This window comes from Lates calcarifer, linkage group LG20, assembly GCF_001640805.2.
Source record: "Lates calcarifer isolate ASB-BC8 linkage group LG20, TLL_Latcal_v3, whole genome shotgun sequence".
Taxonomy (NCBI): domain Eukaryota; kingdom Metazoa; phylum Chordata; class Actinopteri; family Centropomidae; genus Lates; species Lates calcarifer.
In genome coordinates, this window is record NC_066852.1 from 12,701,612 (window position 1) to 12,716,453 (window position 14,842).

A 14,842-nucleotide genomic window follows, 5' to 3' on the forward strand; every position below is an offset into this window, starting at 1 on the left:
GAATGACCTCTGGTGTGACCAAGAGTCTGGAAAGCTCAGGCCATCACAAATTATGGCCCAACACTGAAAACTATATATAGATAGAAGTCACATAGATATAAGTAAGTTCACCAGACACCACGTTGTCATCTTGCCTGGTCTGAGTATTTGAAAATTTCTAATTCACCTGTATGTGAGGTAATGAATAGTTAAACATTTGTATTTTCTTGGACTCATCCCTCAGATTAAAAGCAACGCTGAATGCTGGAGGGAGCAGCCAACTCCAAAAAACACCTCCTGACCGCTGACGAACGCGCACGCTGAGGTACGGTTGTTTTTAGGAAAAACTGTTCAACTACTATCAACTCGTGCCTCTGTTTTTATTTTCCTTATCTCTCCAAGACACATTACCAACAACGCAGGCCTCTTCTCTCCCTCCTCCCCCGCCCCCAACCCCAGACCAGAGCTGCTGACCTGGTAACACACACGGCCATATGGTATGGCCAGGACGAGACTCCGTCCAGTAATTAGGGGGATGGTGCCGGACACTTTGCTGTGCTGCAGAGGAGGTTAAGCAGCATGATTCATCTTCTCTCTAAGCATCATTACATGATTTATCCAAATTTACAGGTATGTGTATGTGTTTGTGCGTGTGTGTGTTTTTTAACATAGTGCAGTGGCTAATGGGGAAGGAAAAGGCAAGCTGTGTTGTTATCCTCCTGCGCTCTCATTGTTCTTAAGCAGGTTGATTGTTTGTTATGGTCTCGGCCCCACACTGGTTACGTTTGGGGAGTACACAGAGGTCTCTACAAATAAACAGACTGTCACACACAAACACACATACGCGACCATTTTCACCTTTGCCCCCTGGGTCTGCTTTTGAGCCTTTATCTCCCCTGTGCAGAAATGTCAGTTTTGGCGCAACAGAAAGAGACTTTAAATGAATGTGTTTTGTATTACAAGTCCCTCCTTCCATCAATATATTAATCTAGCAAAGAGGTTAGTTTGAATAAAAGAAAGACTGAGACATGAGGACACACTGTGCATTGATACAACATTGCATCAGCATCTACTCTGCCACATTTCTGCTTGTGCGTGTCACTGTGTTATATGAGAATCTCGAGCATTTGATTCAGTAAATTTTTAAATTCACGCCTTTTGCCAGTGAAGCATTTTTGAATTTCTGTTTAAGACACAGAGAGCCTGGCCACTGCTGACCGTCGCTGCCTCAACCTCTCTCTCTTTCTCTCTCCCTGACAAGGAGCCTAGGAGGGGGGAGGAGAGAGAGGCCGTGTAAAGCTGTGTGTGCATGTGAGAGAGAGAGAGAGAGAGAGAGAGAGAGAGAGGGAGGAGGAGAAAGAGGGGGTTGGCTTTAGTGTGATGTGAATGGAATAGAATCAGCGCGAGAGGGAGAAAGAGGGAGGAGGACAGCACAAATCAACCTGCCTCTTGACTTTAGCAAGAGAATAGAGGAGCCGGTAGACACAGAGATCGGGAAGTGTGTGTTTGTGTGTGAGCGCCGGGCGCCGTTTCATTTTATTTTTGGAGAGAGGAAGAGAACGGCAGACAAGGGGGAACTGAAGGAGGAGCAGAAAGAGCCTCACCGTGGAGATAGATAGCAGAAAAATGCTGTCATGGGGAGAGAAGGGGAGGGAGTCGGCAGAGAGGAACAGGATGAAACAAGGCAGGGTCGAGCAGAGCTGAAATGTGGAGGTAAGCCTTTTCTTTCTGCGTTTAGATTACGGAGAATTTCACATTCCAGCTTCCCCTGTGTCCTCTTTCTGATGATAATGAATTCAGATGGACGGATCTGCGCGCCGTATGTGCCACATACCTCTGTACAGGCATGCATATGCTCACACAATCCAATCAGAGACAATGTATGAGAGCAATAGAGGATGTGAAATAATGGCTTGGCATTATCATATCATCATACAGCTCGCCCTCTCTCTGCCTCTGTGGCCATTGTCTTGTTGTCAGCTCTTTAAAAATGCATTTTACACAGCTTGCTGAGGTGCCCCACATATACCATTTACACGCAACATTGTAGGTTTAAATCCAGCTCGCAACCTTTGTCGCATTTCATCCCGGGCCTTCCCCCCTCCTCCTCCACCATCTCCCCTCCTCATCTCTCCCGACACCCCCCCCCCCAAATCATCTTTCCTGTCTCTCTCCATTGTGCACTCTCCAACCCGGGCAGGATTGTCTTAAAAACAGTGTTATGACATTGTCAAGAAGCCACCAAGGAACCTCACTGTAGGAGCGCTTGTGGCTGCAGGACTCAGAGATGAGGGCAAGGTGGAGGGAGGGGAGGGGAGGAGAGGGGGGTGGGGGGTGGTGGATGGATGGAGGGACACTGAGAGAATGAAAGAGAGACAGAGGGAAAGGGGATGCAGGAACAAAAAGAGGAGCAGGATTTATTTTAGATACATATTTTTCAAAGACTAAAAAAAGCCATCAGTAAGGGGGGGGGGTTGCATGGAGGATTTGTGTGGATAAAGAGGATTGTAACAACCACTGCATGTGATGTGCACAGACAATGATGGAATTGGGGTGTTGTTTTCAAGGTGGCAGAGAAAATGAGGGATGCGGGAGTCAGGGCCCCCATCCTTTCCTTTCTCTCCTCAACCCCCCCCCCGCCCCCAACACTCTAATTTGTGATGGGGCTGTGTGTTTACGAGATGTTTGGGTTTCAGGGGCTGGATAAGGCTGCTGAGAGGAGAGAAAGGCAGGGATGGAGAGCTGGAGGGGGGTGGGGATGGAGGCTGGGGTGTGTGTGGTGGTGATGGTGGGGGGGGGGCAAAGAGGGAGACAAGCAGCAGCAGCTTACATAAGCCAGTGCACTCAAAGGACGGGCCATTTAATTTACATTGAGCCGCATGGTTCCTCATACAATGTGGTATTCACTGTGGTTGACATTAGCGTTTGACACGATAAAATGCAGTTTGACTTGACATGATGGAGGGAAGGACGTGTGGTGGCTGAATGTGACTTCATGGCATTGTGTTTGTGTTCCTGGCCAGACTGGCTGTGGGGTGTGATGTTTTTACATCAGGGTCAACTTTGAATGAAGGGTTGTTAGGTGCCTGTATGTTTGAAAATTCACCTTGTTTTACTTTTATTGTAGTAAACGATAAGTATGTCCGCATGACATAATGGTGCTAACAGTGCCGAGCCTGTTCGTCCTCAAATCAGCTGCTATCGACTTTTTATTCTGCTTCCCCTCACTGCGCTGCTTTTATAGTATACACCTATATTAAAATGGCAAAATCCTCAGTTTGTGGCAATGTTCAAACAGTCAAACTTTTAAAAAACCTAAAAATGCAGTTCCCTAAATTCAGAGTGTGTGTGTGTGTGTGTGTGTGTGTGTGTGTGTGTGTGTGTTATTTGATAGAGCAGGTGCACAGAACCAAAATTTAATTTCGAAGCCTACTAATACCACAATATCTGAATCCTCTGTGGAGGACCATGGTCTATAATTTTCTTTGCTATTTCCAAAAACACTTGTAACAATGTTAGATTTCTTTTTTGCTAAAAATGCTTTATTAATTGCCCTCTCTCCGTATGACATGTTTTCTTAGCCAAACTGATGGAAATTTACTTCATTGGTAAAGTAGTTCAGCAGTTAGTGTCACTTGGTTTTCATTATTGTCTGTAATCGAATCACTTCCAGCTGTTACGTGTATGACAATTGTATGTGATGAGAGGCATTTTGATTAGGGCTGAAGAACAACAGCTATTTAAATTTTTGATTAATGTGTTTATGATGATTATTTTCTCAATTAAGTGTTTGGCTGATATTGGAAAATAGTGAAAAATCATTATGTCACAGAGCACAAATTGACATATTCACATCCATTTTGTCCTGGAGATATTCAGTTTACTGTTATAGAAAATCAAGACAATCAGAGACTCATCACATTTGACAGGATAGATACGGAGAATGTTTGGCTCGATAAATTACTTTAGCAATTAATCAATTATCAAAATTGTTGGAACTCATGAATTGACTAATCGTTTCAGTACCAGATTGGACACTGTGACTTCCAGGATTTGAGTGCATTTTGGAGTCTGATCTGTTCTAGACACACTTGACGCTTGATGTTCAGTCCTCATGAAGTTTCTCCATGAGTGTATTGAATTATTTGATATGTTCAATTTGTGAAACTCAGAGCAAATCCAGTTTTTTGTTGTCCAAGGTCACAGATGGTCCATGTCCAAAAAATAGCATCCATGTGCAAGGGTTCAGTTTTTTTTTTAAGAACAATAATTTACAACCTCTGGGTGTCTTTTCCTGGGAGAGGTTTCCTCTGTGGGACACGTACTATTCCAAGTTGAGTAGGAGGGGAGCAGAGTCAGAGGAGACTCTTGAATCGATCGGCCTACTTTTATTTCCTGCACCAAACAAGAGCCAAGAGAGCTTGACTGTATACATGCGTGTCATGCTGTGGATTCAGCTGTAGTTGTCAGTCCGTATTGTCCAGCAGAGAGGTAGTGCCATTAAAATAACCTCTTACATCAGAAACCATCAACATTGCTGTGAAACCAAATCATAAAAAGATACAGCTACAGCTGTGTTATCGTGGCCTTTTGTAAATGCAGGTGCAGAAGTGAATAACCTTCGTGTGCTTTGCGCTGAATAATGATGATGACAGTTTGTTAGCAACATCACTCAGTTGCGCAATTCGATTGAGTCACTGTCAGGCCCAGTAGATCCAGACTAATATCTTCTGAAGCCGTTTGTCTGCCAGGATTTAAACTTTAGCTCACGTTGTTTGTCCTCTTTCTGTACAGATTGATACTGTGACTCCCAAAATTACTTCCCATCCACGGAGCATTCGCTTCAGCAAATAGCTGACAACAGTCAACAATCAGCAGTTTTCGTTTGACAATAAGAGCAAAATTGCAGACTACTAAACTGTTCTTTCTGAAGGTGCTCTTAGTTTGTGCTGCACCGTACAAGAAGGTCCTGGTATGGTACATTTGAACAACAATGTGTCCAAAATCTAGATTAGATATATGAGCGATGTGACTTTGATCTGTTTTTGCACTCAGATGAAGATGTTGCAAGGTTACCAGGCAGATTTTGCGTTCTGCTCTGAGTCAGCATCATATCATTCCTCTCATTTGGAGCCATTTTGCATGGCTACACCCCGGCAGGCTCCCTGTGGGGGGCTCAGCAAGTAAGGCAGTTGGACAGGCGGAGCCTTCCTCTCATCGGATGGCAGGATGCCGGCAGCGTAAGCCACTGGGTGGATCCTCTTAGCTTGTGCTTGGTTGTCACCTGGCCCCTGTTGGCCAGCAGTCTTAATGGGAGATCAGGCCTCATTGGTTTTGTCCGAGGCCGTTGCCCTTTTGTAGCTGTGTAGTACTTTGCACGGTTAAAAAGGAGAAGAATAAATGAAAAGAAAATGACTCACTCGGACAAAGTAGAATTGCACAGATAAATTAGTATGACAAATATTCAGTGATGTATCATTTGAGGAGTCAATTCTCACTAGCTACAGAGTCACTATTATCTCTCTGAAATGCAGCATTTGAAGACTTTGGATTTTGAAATGTTTAAAAAAAAAATTGCAACATACACTGTGTGATTTTTAAAATTTTACATGCAAATAATAGTCCTTAATATCCCTTTTGAAACCCCTCACAAAATCCATCGGGCCATTCAAATACAAGGTCAAGGATGAACAAGGAAATAGGTGCTTCAAGCACAAAGAACATAATCATGGTTGATGAATAGTGTTTAAGACCTGTTTAAATAAATGATGTTGTAATATTTGTAGTATAATCATTGTTCCTTCTATGGAGAGAGAGAAAGAGAAACTGAGCCAGGCATTTCTAACAACCAAACCCTGATGTAATAGTCCTAAAATATGTGGAAGCTGCTCTCTTCATGAGACATATTTATGTAAGCATCTGCTGTGAATACTTTACTATACTGTTATATTCAGACAACCCACATGAATAAAAATCCCTTAACTTCTCAAATTCCATGTTCGCGTGTTGTAAAATGCCTCTTTTCGTAAAAATATTGGCGCTTATTGTCCCTAATCACAATGTCTCTCTCAGTTATGTCATACATACATTAAACCATTAAGCGGTGCAGTGGCTCCTTGTCATTGTTCTCGTTGCTATTACAGGAGAAGTGCACTCAAGGGTATTTGGAGCCACTGAAAGCCGACCAGGACCAACTATTCATGTTCACACCACGTCACTTCATCACCATACTTGGTGGGTAAAAATCAAAAAGGCAGAAAACATCCTGCGCTGAGAGGAGTATAAAAATACCCACATGAAGACTGTTCTATTCTCAGGCTAATGCATGAAATAATAGCGATTATCAGTATGTTTGCTTCCAACTAAAGGGTGTCTTTGTTCTCACAAGGCTACGGGGAGGAAGTTGCAACCTAAACTGTTTCATTTACATGTAAAAAGCATGGCTAATAAAGAAGTGAGAGCAGTTTCACCAGATACCTTTCCTTGTGCTGCATTGTCTGTCTACCCTTACAGGGCCAAACAGCAACCGCGCACAGGAAACTGACTGCGAGATGTGACCTCGGGTGCATAGAAGGGAAGAGGGCTGGAGGGGGTGTCTCACGTTTGCTTTGAAATTAAGTTCTGCCACACTTTCCCCTCATTCTTGGTCATTTTAATTAATGCGACACAAATATGTGCCTTGCAGTCAGAGCAGTTATGTGTCAATTTTATACCTTAGTGAAAGGAAGAAATTAGCAGCAGAAATAATAATGCTGGCTCCAGGCAAATGCTGATAAACTTTCAAATTGAGCAGGCTCCGTCTGTAATGGCTCAGTGAATCATTTCATGTGAGCATTAAAGCTCACAAGTAATTCACAGGATACATAGCAGTCTCTTGGTGACACACTATGTGTTTTCATTCACACTGTAAAACCACAGTCGCACAGAGCCTGTCCCTTCTTAAGAACATAGCCTGCACGCATAGCATCACTGAATCAGCTGCTACCTGCATCACCGTGGTTAGCATATTGGTGCATGAGCTGCTCATTTTTATGTAGGTCAGAAGGTGCAGAGCCGCTGGTGTAAATGACACCAAGTCTGCCAGGCAGGAGAGAGGCTGTAAACAACAGCAAGTGCTTGCCTGCAATGTAAAGGTGTGCAGCAAACCCCCAAAAATATGTTTTCACATTGTGATATTGATCATTTTTATTTGATTTTATTATTTATAACTAGCTACATGATAAATGTCCAACACCACACTACGGCTACCCACCTCCTCTCCAACATGTTTTATACTTTATTGCAAGACTGCATAATGTAGATTTACCCTTGCTTACAGAGGATGACATTCAAATTGTAGCATTTGTTCATTATTAGTAAGTTTTACATTGGAAAAAAAGAATGAATAGAGATGAAAAGAAAGAGAAAAAAGGGGAAAGAAATACTAATAACAAAAATCACTACATACAGAAACTCCCCCGGTAACAGTTGTAATTTCCCCTCCAACTAGGGTAGGCCTTGATTTCTATGTTAACGGTGTGTGTAGACCAATAGAAAAGCAGAAAGGGCCGCTGATTGCTGACTCTCCTGATGCCTGTGCTGTGAAAGTCAACAAGCGACAGTAGTCTATTTCTCCAAATAATGATCGCAATTTGTGTCCACTGAGATCATAATGGACAGAGACTAAACTAGTGTAGCTTGTAAGTTTGATGGCGACCATTTAGAGGTGGCCTTTCCTCGCTGCTGTATACCCTCAAGTCATAAGCAACCCTTATTGAGAGTAAGTGAAGACAGCTTTCGGGGATTTGCTCCCATAAAGATTTTCAGCTGAGGAATTGGGGATGAGTTTGGGCACTGTTGGCTCTGCAGCCATTTCATGGGCACTCAGCTACATTTCAGAGGACAATAGGGACAGTGAGGAAGCGGAGGAGGTTGGCGTCTCTTCCTCTGAAAGTAGATGAGGTAGGGTAGCAGTTCAGAGAGCTATTAAAGCAACATTGGGCAATCTCTTTTCCTCTGAGTTTGAGCTGCTCACACAGATGACGGAGGAGTAACAGTGAACCGTTGAGCTCAACATAATAGATACAGTCATGAAGCTGAGGGTCAGTTCTTTTCCCTGTCACACACGCCCACACACATACACATACAGGGCGGTCGCCGAGAGAGACAGCTGCTCCTTCCTGTCAATGTGTGGACAGCCCACCACATCTTTAATGCTTGGACACTTTTTTATCAAGTCAGCAAAGGCACACAAAGACACACTCATGTGCTCAACCCATCTCTCACGTTTACGCCTCAAATCTCTCGGCCCGCCCCTCCGTCACACACATCGCCCGCCACAAGGTGTATTTTCAGATACACAGGAAGTGGCAGTGCTCTGCCAGCACACAGTGTTGATGTCATGGCAAATAACATGTCAAACAATAGCGTGAGTTAGGTACTTTTACTGTGGCAGAGCTGCACGTAGCTTATCTTAAAAACAATAGTGCTTCAAACTGTATCTGACGGTGCATCAGTTTTAGGTTGTGCTATTTATTACAAGAGGAAGTTAGGTTTTAATATGGACAATACTATAGAAGGAGCTTTTCTGAGCATGCTTCCTCTTTTCATGTATTGGAGAAGGAGGTACACTCATTATCTATCTGTTTTTAGGAAAAAGTAAAACAATGTCTACATGCACTGATTTGTGAAAAATCAGATTCATTGCTCTGACTTCCAATGACAGTGCGCGACTCTTCTACACATTAGCAGCTTCTTTTCTTAGTATAACCTCATTTCCTTACAAAAACAGCTCAAAAAAAGAACTGAAACTGGACCAGATGCCACTGAAAGAACATGTTTGATGACGTTAGCCATGTCGATTTACTGTAAGACGTGACACATGCGTGTGCAAAGAAGCCAGACGCAGACTTAGACATCCATCATAACAAATCAGCTCCAGTTTGTGTGTGTGTCTATGTGCATCCCCGACGGTTCAAGAGTGGACAAGGGAGCGACCAACCAATGAATAATTAACATCTTGGTAACCCTCGCCCCCTTTCGCCCAGCCTCATTAATAGTGCATTAGGCAGAAGACTTATTTTCAATTTTTGAGGGCAGCTCTCCTTGAAATTAAAGTTATTTGATTGTGTGGATATGATGCTTTATCCTACTGCGGAGCCCAGGGGGGGAGGTTTGACCTCCACATACAACCATAACAAGAGTGCTATACAGCAGGGCTGATGGAGACAAAGACGGCATTTTACTAACGCTTTTTTCCTGATTGGTCCTTTTGCAAGAAAAGGCATTTAACATTTCCACTAGTTGAAATATTTTCCTCTGCAGACTTTCTGGAGCTAATCATGCCCCCTGTTTTTAAATAGGACAAGACATTGTTTTAAAGGCAGCGCGCAAAACATGTTTGGTGGGAAAAACCCATTGTCAACGCGTTAAGATATCCAATTAGCATCAGTGTGCGGTAAAGTAACTGACAAGAGAAAACTAAAGGGGTACAGGTGTAGTGATTGCTCCATATTTTCTGTGTTGCAGTGCTTCAGCCGTCATATGTGAAGTCAACAATTTCTTTAAATGCATCTGCTCTTCTGTTATCTGTCAGCATCACCTTGAAGTGCCGTGAAAACATTATTAGAGCAAGAATTCAAAAAGCTACAATCTCTGCACTAGTGATGATACATGCATAATGTTTAAGGCAAAAAAATGTGTGGAGCATTGCTTGCACAGCGATGGAAATGAATGATTACCAGTGACAGGATCAAGCTGTGGGTTATGGTCATACTCACTGGCAAGACCGCCAGTCTCTGTCACTGCAACATATTGCTCACAATAATCGCAGAATTCTTCAAAAAACCTGCTCTTTTTCCTGCCATCTTGACAGGTTTTTTTTTTTTTTTTTTTTTTTTTTTTTAGGCGGCCCATTGAGCACCAGGTGCCAGGGATGCTTGGCTTATGTGTCTTTGGGGACCAATAGCTCAGACTGACGTTTGCAAACTGTTTGAATGAAAAAGGGAGATAAAACACATTACAAAAAAAAAAAAAAAGAGAGAGAGAGAGTGCTGCAGTGCTATCCACTTAGCAGCCTCTGGACTTGGCCCAGTTCACTGTCCGCAGTGTGGTGAAGGGGAGGGGGAGTGGTGGTGGTGGTGGTGGTGGGGGAAGATTGAGGATGCCTAGAGCAAGTGTTGGGCATTAGAATTAACTCATTTTTTGAATTGGATCCAGCCACATTAATACACATTTAGTCTCTTAAAAAGTGTTGCAGCCAGCTCAGTTTAGAGCCACATATTCAGCAGCAAAAGCAGGGGATGCAACCTGATCTCAAATGTAACAGGATTGAGAGGGATCAATAATGAGTGTGAGACTGAGTCTGGCTTTAAATTTCCCCAAATCAATCACTATTAGGGAGTTGATTTAGACCTTGTGGTTAAGGAATCGGCAAGGCGGCTTTTAACTATGAGGATGGACAGTGACACCCGAGCAGCTCACCTCAACACTGTGAAGCTGGACTTTACTAAAAAGACGCCTGAGCTAAAAGAAATATTCACTCAAGTGCATTAGCCTGCATGTTGCCGGGTGTTGGCGTTAGTGCTAGTTTCTCCATCTTTATGTATCATTTCAGTGTCATGTGTCAAAACAATCTGCTGCTTTCAAAGACTGCTTGCATAATATGTGTAGGCATGCGGTGTGTTTCACAACTTAGGTCTTCTTTTTTTGACAGAAAATGTGTTGCAAATCTAAACAGTTGCTGCAACTTGACAGAGTGATGTGACGATGTTGATAAGGCTGCAGTAGGAACCCAACTTTTGTCGCTGATCACATCTAATTGCCGCTAAGCTGTTAAGCCGCTTTCCACAGCTTCACCTGAAGGGAAAACGGATCAAATCTCGATTGCCTCTACAGTATATCAGGATGCGATCTCTCGTTTGCCATTAAATACTACGAATGACCGCACCACCACTGCGACATTAATTAAGACGAAAAGCGCGTGAGCCGAGTTCAGGTTGAACTCAGTTACTGGCAGGGAGCAAAATAACTTGCTCATTCATGCTGTGGAGTGGCAGCTGGTCTGCCATAGGTGTGGAAGTGTTGAGTAGAAACGATGACGACACCCATCCTCTCAGGGTTCAAGAGTCAGTCATCTCTTCCTGTTTCACAGGACGCAGACTTGCACGAGCGGGTGCAAAATAAGTCAAGCGGCCATGACTTCCCCAAAATGCTGCGTGTTTAATACGGCTCTTCTCTGACTTCAGTTTGTGTCCTGTACACCAGAGGCCCATTAACCTTGTCCTGGGCTTAACATGGAAGTGGACCTCATTTACTGTTGTCAGTTAAATCCAACCTACACCCTGGAAAGTCAGGGACCCTTCAAAGTGAATCTGGTGCAAAGAGGACAAAGTAATGTTGTCCGAGCAAAGAGATATAATCCTTAAAAGCAGATCAAATTATGCTGCTCCACTGTGTCATTTCACATTTCATTTTCTGCTCCAAAGGTTTCAGGCAGATCTTTAAATCTTTGGTGATGCGACAACATCAAGAGCCCTACACTGTCATTACATGTGATGGACACAGGAGCTCAGCGCTAAAATAAAGTCTAGATTATCAAGAGCATGCAAGCGCAATGCTGAGATCATTACTGTCCACTGGCTGAGTTTTAAGTTCTGAGATGCAGGATTAAACACTGCTGTCTACATGCATTATTGAGTTTGTCTGGTACAGAGACTGGCTCTGTTAATGTGAGGGGATCCACAGAGAGCAGCAGCCTCCCAATGGTCTCAGTGGAGTCTCCAAATCTTAAAAAAAAAAAAAATCCTGGAGAGCATCGGCTGCATGTCTGGGTCATCCCTACCGGACTGATCCTGTGGCAGATGAGAAAAACAAAGGAACTTTTATTCTAATTATTATTTTTGAAAGATGCAGCACTTGAATAGCACCGCACAGACAACACTGTCTGCAAACTAATGAGCTCTCAGAGATATGATCCATAATTAGATCATTGTGATGAGTGACAGAGTGAGGTTTTTCTTTAGATTGTTGACCACAGATGACATGAAAATATTAGTGAAATGTTAATGGCAATACAACCTAGATCATGGAGATATAAGTCATGCAAAAAAGTCAGCAATTCCTCTTTAAAGCCATTTAATACAAAGTGTTTAAGTTGCTCTTGCTAACCAGCCCAGTGGAGGGTCAAGTTTCTGTTGACGTGGTGGTGGAGCTGTGGCTCAGGGAGCATCAGGGGTCACACACGCTTTCCATCATCTCATGCACCGACTGACACGGAGAAATGTGTGTGCACTGTGGATGTGGGCGAGTGCATTCAACTGTAACTGTATCGGGTATTTGCTTATTTATGCGAGAGAAAGGATAGTTGATGGAGAACATGAGCTTGAAATCATTTCAGTACCAGTGATCTCTGCATGGACAGTGACCTGCCGTTTTGTGTTCTGGCTTTATTATGTAAGAAAGCAATGAAACTACACCACAGTAAAGTCTCAGTGTTAATCTTCTTCAGTCTGAGGCCTCATATTTAGTACATGACCGTTCTAGTTCAGCGTGCCGTCCAGGTTGAACACAGACTTTAAGAATTAGTAGCTGTGATGTTGTTTCCTGTTCTGGAAACAATTTTTAAACCAGTGAGATGCAGCATCAACAGACAAGAAGCCAAGCACGTTTACAATCGGAGCACAATCAACTGCACTGAAAGCTTTTGAAAGAGGAGCTTTCTGTTGCTGTTTATTGTCCCAAGCCCTCATAATATCCTTAAGTTCTTTTTTATTACCACTCAGTTACAAAATGATCCATTTATGACCATATTAGGGTTTCGTTTAAGCCAGATTGATATAAACTCGTAAGATTGTTCAGCTAGAAATATCCTGGGAAAACATTAAGCTGTTCATCAATAATTTATGTGGTTTTTTTTGTAGGATCCAGAGGTTGTTGTTTAAATGATGGCGCTTCACTGGTTTTGTGTTTAGAGGATGTACAGTGCATTGACATTGAAATTGTCAGGCTTATGCATTTGTAATTTGCTGAAATTATGAGCGATGGGAAACTTGAGGGGGCAGGGACAAAACACTTCAGTTCCTCTTCACTTCGCACTTCTACGAAAGGTATATCTGACACTTCTCTATAGCAGTAACCCAGAAAGAGGACAGTTTCCATTCAAAGAGAGGTCACTTTTGAGAGGGTTGGTAATAAATTATATGGACCAAATGAAGATTTGATTGGACATGTCAGACACTGGAAATGGTAGGAAAATGACTGTCTTGCTTTTGAACGTTTGGCTCCTTTCTTTATGAATGAAACTATTTCAGATAGTACCGTTTCCTGTTCCTTTTCTTGATTGTGATTCAAAAGGAAATTAATTTATTACCCTCACACAGTGGTAAACACGGATGAAAGATAACGGAATAATACAGTACTAGATAGATGAAATACTCCAGAGATTTTGTAGATGTGAATCATGCAGATGACTTGGTGATCCAAGTTCTCTGCTGTTCCTCTTGAAATCTGTGTTCAATTTCTGTCCTGATTAATCAAGAACCTCAAAAACAGCAACAACTGAGAATATTTCTCTCTCAGTTTCCTGTAGGTAACAGTAGTTTAGTGTGTTAGGTCCTTTTTTGATCAGGCCACCGCACTGAGGACACACAGGAACTAATTGGGAACTAAAATATCTTTTGTCAGTTAACATCATTGGTATCAAACAAATTGCATTTTCCCTCTGTACAGATTGCTGCTTTTATATTTGTCTACCACCTTCATCCTGTGGCCACTGAACCGAATTAGAGCTATGCATGCACCATCTATACAGTATCTATATCTGGTAGTCAAGAGCTGAGATATAAAGGAACTTAAAATGCTTCTGTCAGCCACCATGATCCTGTGTTTTAAAAGCAAGCAGTTAAATCATGACAAGATGATCTCTCGACCAAGGTCACTGACACAGACGTGGGCCCATTTAACAAAAATGAAACCATTTCTTCTTCTGAGTAAACAGGGTTATTATGAAACACTGGTGGATTGGATACCACATTGAGAGAGAGGGTGGCACCAGACCGGTTACTATGGAAACAAGGACTGATTCATAGGTTGGGGTCTTAAGAAGCTCAGGAATATGTGATTTGTACAAAAGCGGTGAGTGATAAGGGTCCAAGCTCAACCCTCGCTGTGTTGGTGGAGAGCAGGAGTGTTTCTAGTCGACCCTGGAAGTTCAGTTTGTTGTTGGAACAACATGAAGGCAATCTGTGATTTTTCACGCACAAAAAAAATAAGAACCCTGCTGCCAATAATCTACACTCCCGCTTTGAGACAGCAGAGAAAATTGATTGCTCGCATTTTTTCAAGGCATTGTGAAACATGCAGATGATGCTGCACCTAGGCGTAGACAAACACCATTTGTGTGCACATGTGTAATGATGTTTGAGATTGTTTGAGGTTTCCCAGAAAGAAACATGAGCAGGGTCTTAATGTCAGCAGCCCTGGCTCCATATAGATGCTGCATAAAGGCTGCTTTATATGAACCAGTGCTTGTGTGTCAGATAGGAAACCACATGTGGCTGGAAATGTCTTGAGCTGCCCACTTCTGCAGCATCCCTGTATCACTAAAGAATTTGAAGCTGTCCATATAAACATTTGACGCTCATTCTATCTGCATGTAGTGATTCTGATTCACCACTCAGAGCCAATAAAATAAAATAAATAGATAATAATGAGTTATATTCTTTCTTCAGAGTTACATTTCTGGTATTGCAGAGAAGGCTTTTTTTATTTGTAACAGTGGTACAGTTATGCATCTTATATAGCATAACCAATCCTCATCGCAATGTTTTTAACATTCAGAGACAGAAAACAAACAATAAGTAGACAGAAAAAAGCTGTATATTCC

At 42.6% G+C, this 14,842-nt stretch overlaps 1 protein-coding gene across 10 annotated transcripts in view; it reads left to right on the forward strand.

Annotated features, from left to right (window-relative positions):
- The first annotated feature begins 440 nt into the window (after positions 1-440).
- zmp:0000001168 (signal-induced proliferation-associated protein 1) overlaps positions 441-14,842 on the forward strand; it is a 33,765-nt gene continuing 19,363 nt past the window's right edge. For 7 of the 10 annotated variants that reach the window (XM_018691742.2, XM_018691744.2, XM_018691743.2 and 4 more), the window contains exon 1: positions 1,323-1,692. The gene's annotated coding sequence lies outside the window, so the exon portion shown is untranslated. Of the gene's footprint in view, positions 610-1,321; positions 1,693-13,042; positions 13,204-14,842 lie in introns of those variants that run through there. The other 3 variants (XM_051078827.1, XM_018691739.2, XM_018691741.2) reach the window with 3 other exon arrangements.